At 41.7% G+C, this 6,000-nt stretch overlaps 1 long non-coding RNA gene across 2 annotated transcripts in view; it reads right to left on the reverse strand.

Annotated features, from left to right (window-relative positions):
* The window catches only part of LOC135312079 (uncharacterized), a 28,536-nt gene extending 22,848 nt beyond the window's left edge, over positions 1–5,688 (reverse strand). For both annotated transcript variants that reach the window (XR_010371730.1, XR_010371729.1), the window contains exons 1-2: positions 5,399–5,688; positions 5,099–5,174 (exon numbers count right to left, since the gene is read on the reverse strand). This is a non-coding gene — a long non-coding RNA (uncharacterized LOC135312079). The remainder of the gene's footprint in view (positions 1–5,098; positions 5,175–5,398) is intronic.
* Positions 5,689–6,000: the final 312 nt, after the last annotated feature.

Below are 6,000 nucleotides of genomic sequence, written 5' to 3' on the forward strand. Positions count from 1 at the left end.
AAGAAGACCCAGACCACAAAAAAAGAGCAGGGAATTCACAGAGCAGCAGTAGGTAAGGCATTTAGGTAACAGCTACTGTACTTTTAGGCCCCTAGCCAGCAAATTAATTAAGCACGTGCTTAACTTTAAACATATAAGTCATAGCTTTAGCTGAGCTATTTGGATGTTTGAAGTTAAGCAGCTTTAAAGCATACAGGCATCAGGTTGCTTAAGCTTTGGTGTTTTGGCTCCAGCTGCACCCTTGGGTACCACCTGGGAATGGGGCACAGGCAGGGTGGGGAGACCTTTTGTTTGGAGAGTGTGTTGGGGTGGTGCTTGGCAAAAGCCGAGGCGTGGGGAAGCCTGACATGTGCGCAATCTCACTCTCATATGAAACTGGGCTGTGGCCAGCTTGTGTACCTTACCTAGGAATTTGGAAGCACTCCTAGCACTGTAGTGTGGTCCGAGAGACCTATTTTTCTTCTTGCCTGTTATTCACAATCTTGGGTAATGCCCTGAAAGATCATGTAGTAGAGCAAATAATGTGAGGGGGAAGCAATGCAAGGATGGAAGATTTGGAGAGGAGATTACATTGATTAATGCTGACAATTAGCATAACCTTAATGTCTGGTTTATGCTACCTTACTCCAGTTCTGCTTAACTCCACTGAGAGCAATGAGGATGGTAAGAAGGTAGTATAAATCTTAGCATACTCCTCCCTGTTAATTGAGTAAATCTGAAGTAATGGATACCCCACAAGCCTCAACGGTCCTTATATGGACTAGCTACTAGAAGCCAAAGCCCACAGCCTTTTTATGGGGTCACCCTTACAAACACAGTAGGACCCAGGTGTAAGCGTTTCAGCAAATGTTCTTGCAGATGCACTCCAAATGTTCTCAGCTGTGCTCCAACAGAACAATTTGCCAAGAGCTGTTGAACGTAGCTTGAGTATGGCAGCTGTGGCTATATTGCTCAAAAAACACCATATTTGACAGCTCCTGCTTGCCCTCTGTCTACACAGCCAGTTGGCCTGGGTATACTTGGCCCTGAGATAATGTGTGGGGTGTATTCAGGCAGGTGTGGCCCAAGATGTCTGTCCTGTGTGATCGTGCCAGGACTGTGTTTGCCAACTGCACAGCACGCAGGGCTGATCCTGAACGTGATCTCTATTCTTTCCATGGCATGCTGTTGAAGTACTTAATGGTTCAGAACTGTTCAGTTGTGGCAAATGAGACCAAAAGTCCATCTAACTCCGGCATCTTGCCTCTGGCAGAGGCATGCAGAAGTTGGTAGTGGACAGTATAATACTTCTTCCCAGAAATACTTTCACATCCTGCAGCAATTCATGTTTCAGCAGCTTAGGCAGATGCAATACCTTTTAATTTAAAGGATTTGTCCTGTCAGATCCACATCACCCTGCAGCAGGGAGCTCCATAACACCCATCTTGTGCTTTTCAAAGCTGCTGCCGGATGGTTCCTTTTGACATCCTCTGGTTCCGCTCACAGAGACTACACGCTCCCTGTGCAACCACTCTGTCCTGTGCATGATTTTGTAGACCTCTGTAATGTATCTGTCCTCAACCATCTCTCTAGAAGTTGAAGAGTCCTAGTGCAGTTAATTGTTCTTCACCTGGAAGTTGTTCCATACCTTTGATCAGCCCTGTCACTCCCCTATCTACTTTTTTTTCAGTTCTACTATGTCTTTTTTAAGATGTGTGTGCCGGGGGAGGGAACCATAACTGCTGAACTAGGTCATATAAAACATTGGATGAATTCCTGGGTTTCTATTTTAATGTCTCTGAAGCTTTGGCAAAGGTTCAGAACTGTTCCATTTTCTTCCTCTCTCTCCCTGTAGTAGAGCTACTCCTATGATTAAGGCAAACCTCCCAACCTCCCAGCTCGCTAGTGCGAAGCTGGAAGAGAGTAGTGCAGCTAGAAACACACTGATGGAAGGATGACTACATTTGGTCCTCTTCAGTCTCAGGCATCCTTACCATATAATCTCACTCACAAACTGATCAAGTCCCATTTGAAAGTAGGACAGTCTTTTTGCCCCCACTACTCCTACCCTCACACCCTTGATCATAGGAAGTCTCCTTTTCCAGTCTACCTTTCTCTATGACCATTTTATACACATTTATTTTTGTTCTTCTTCTCTCTTTCATTAATGTTTATGTCCCTGATACATTTATGGACCACAAACATGCTCAGGATCATTTTTCATATTGGTGATTGCCATGATCCTGATATGATCAGTTAATGAGCCCAAATACATCTCCTTGTCTGTAGGTATCCTTCAGTTTATGCAGAGATTCCTGTTAATAATTCCTAAGTATATAGGCTTTCATTTACGTTGTTGAAATTTATCTTACGTCTATTGCTCCAACACTTCGTTCTGCCTCTGTGATGCTCTGAACTTCCTCTGTGCTGATGGAAATATTGACGACTGGTGCCGACGCAACTCCTTGAAGAATTCAACTAGCAGTCTCTCACCAGCCCAACACCTCCTCTTTGAGAGCAATCTGACCATCATTTCTCTTTCTGCCAGTCCTTTACTTATACCATACTTCTTTAGTATTAATTCCCCTTTTCTCCAGATGAATTGATAACTTCAGTGGTATATTACAGAGTACTTGACTGAGGCTGAATTCTTCTTGTCTGCAAAATGTGGTAATTTTATAAAACAATGTTATCAGATTAGACTGATATCATCACCCGAACTAAAGCCATATTGCATTTTATGCATTTTTTGGGGGTGTATCCATGAATTTAATTATTTTGTCTGTTAAATTTTGTTCTATAGTCTGCCACTCCTATTGAGCTCCAGATGATAGGTCTAGCCAAGTTTCTCACTTTCTTCAATCTTGGTCAAAGAGGAGAATGTAAGCACCTAACTGCCACTGTCAAATGTCATATATTTTCAAAATTCCTTGCCACAGGATTTTTAATTTCATGTATGAGTTCTTTCACTGTTCTGAGGCAGACATTAGTATTTATTTGCACTCGCTACGATTTATCTTCATTTGGATGTCATCGTTTTTATTTGTGTCCCCTCAATTCTCTGTAGCTCTTCTGCCTTACGTCCTCAGTCCTAAATAATTAATTAAATTCAAGGGCATCCCTAGAATATTTTTTATATTGCCCTCTCTTCAGTGGGGCCCTGCTTCTTTCTTGTTTGTTTTTATGGCCAAGACAGTGTTTATTGTGTAAATTCTTTTGCAAGTCCTCGTTCAAGTTGTCTTTCACCAAAAAGTGAGTCAAATAATGGAGATGTTGAACTAAAGCGTTTTGTGGGACTTCTTGCTGTAATGGGCATATTATTTAGAATTTTTGATGACAGTACATATTTTAAGAACAAGTTATCACTCAGTAAAGCATGCTAACTTTTTGCTCTGGTTTTGTTTTCTCTCATGATTTGAACTTGATCTCTGCTGATTCCCAATGCAGGTAACTCACTGAGTGAAAAAAAAACCCCAAAGGTTCTTATAGTGTTTTAGAGTGTCATAGCTGCGAGGTGGAGAAAAGTGATACGTGCATTTCCGCTGGTGTCTTAGACACATCTCACAGCAGGGAAATGCTGGGAGGTGGCAATACCTTTGCCCTCTGTGTACTGGAGAGAAGGGTAGAGTAGTGTTAGAGCAGCCCTTGCCGCTAAGATAGGCTTTGTGCCAAACAGTGGCACAAATATTGTGATGAGCAATGCAGCCCAGTAAAGGCATCTTACTCTGTTTTAATAACAACCTTACCTTCACCGCTGGGTTTGCAGAACCTCTTCATTAGGATGTTTTTAAAAAATGTGGGTATGCTGAAGTGCCTCCTGACTTCAGCAAAGAGCCTATATTCACTTAGGGCTTTGAGGCGCCCAGATTTATGAACAGGAGAGTTGAAGATAGGTTTAATAATAACCTGAAGCCTACCCTAGAGCACAGAGGCAGGACTCTGTTTCATTCATAACTAGAGCAATGGTAATTTGGAGCATCAGTGGAACAGAACTGGTCATCACAAAGTGGAGGCAGAGGCTGTAAAATCTGACATGCTTGAGACCTCTGGCTTACAAGGTTTTAGGTTAAGCACATGTGTCAGTATTTACATGCTCTGCACCTAAATCCTGTAGCTGCTGTTATAGCTCATGGATTACAAAAGCTGAGTTATCAAAGTGCTGAGTTGCTGGGACAAGTGCTACCAGCAGCTTTTTTTTTCTTCTACAGCATTTTGCTCCATCACCCTAGTTAATTCCCAGGTTTATTAGTACAACACAATCCTGCTTGAGGAAGAGATAAATAGCAAAATAGGTCTTTCTTTGCTAATACTAAATATGCCATTTTCATTCACTGTGCATCACTCTTATTTTATACTGTGGCTACCTTAAGCACACCTATACATTCACTTAAAATAAGTTTTCAGACAATAAGAAAGCAATCAAATGTAGCTGTGTCATGAAGCAGTCTCAATCCCCAGGAACCAAGTGACATTTACAACTTCTTTCCTTCCGAAGAGTGATTGTTGTGTATTTTCATACTCCAGAAAGTTCTTTTAAATATTTTTAGTCTCAGGATTGTGGGAGGGGATTGAAATATTTCATGCCAAGTTTTTCAGAAGGTGTGTTGCCAAAAAATATCTGTGTAGGAAGCAGAGAAAGTACTTAAAAAATAAAGATATTCTGTTCCTTTAACCAAAATTTCAACTGTTACATGCATGCTTTCCCTCATTCACAGAACAAAATGCCGTGCACCAACACACACACACTTTTTAATTTTCCTGATCCAGATGCTTTTCCAAACATATGGCTGTTGACAGTAAAAATTTAGAGAGAACGAATCTGCTTTTTCTCTACTTGCTTTTCCTTTATACTCACTCTTTTCCTGTTCCAAACTATGACAGGCATTTATAGAAGTGTATCTCAGAAAACAAGAATTTCCCAATATTTCTCACCTCTTAGCATTCTCACCACCTGCAATTATACAAAACAATACAACCCTGGATTCCTTTTCTCAGAAAAAAAAAACAAAACAAACTACATTAAGCAAAAGATTTGTGACTGTGATTGATTACAGACTACAGAAGAATGAGATTATTCTGAAGGAAAAGTCTTACAGATAAATGGATTAGAATTACTTACACTTGTTGACATGGGATTGAAATACTCCATTTCTGCCTTTGTGACCACTGGGTTCACTCATGAGAGATAGGTGAAACTGAGTAGAAAGAGATTAGAAATGTAAATAAAGTCCGTTTTTCACTGTCCAAAGAGTGCATGCGCAATGCAAAAGGAAAAATTAAATGAGATATTAAAATGTCTTTCTGTTTTTGAGCTTGACCCTGCATTCCCTTATTCCCTTACACTGGAGTTAATGGGGCTGCTCAACTCCCACAAGGACGATTTAAGCTATTATTAGTAAGAAACTGTTCTCTTCCTTACATGCTGATCGTCTGAGGAGTGCAGAGGAAGGCATGCAGAGGAAAACTCCCGAGGACCGTGCGGCGGGGCTCAGCGTACCCGCAGCCCTGGGATGATGCTGAAGCCCCTCGCCGTGCCCCGGGCAGAGCGCAGCTCGTCACTGCCGCCCCGCACACCTCGCCCCAGGGCAACGCCAGCGCGGGCGGCTGGAGCCGCAGACCAGCTTTGTGGGAAGGAGGATACAAGACCACTGTTCCCAGCAGAAACGTGCCTCCAGTTCATGCACTTGGAGGCACCCAGAGAAGGATTCAGTGTTGACCCACTGAAGTCTCTTGCCTGAAGGATAGCCGCTTTTCACTTTCCAGGGTGGGAGCGGTATGACTTTGCTAGAAATTGGGAACTCTACCTTTTTTTGTTTGTTTGTTTCAGAGCTTTTCTTATTTTTCTAAGCCTTTCCCCTTTCCCTCTGCAATAAAGTGGCTGTTGTATTTACTCATGCTGTGCTGGAATGTTTTTTTATTTACAATTAAATACAAATGATACTAAATCTTTCAGTGTTAGTTTATTACCTTTATTTTCCACCACTTTTTGTTTGTTTGCTTTTGTACACCTAATTTTTGTTT

Source organism: Phalacrocorax carbo, chromosome 2, assembly GCF_963921805.1.
Source record: "Phalacrocorax carbo chromosome 2, bPhaCar2.1, whole genome shotgun sequence".
NCBI classification, from domain to species: domain Eukaryota; kingdom Metazoa; phylum Chordata; class Aves; order Suliformes; family Phalacrocoracidae; genus Phalacrocorax; species Phalacrocorax carbo.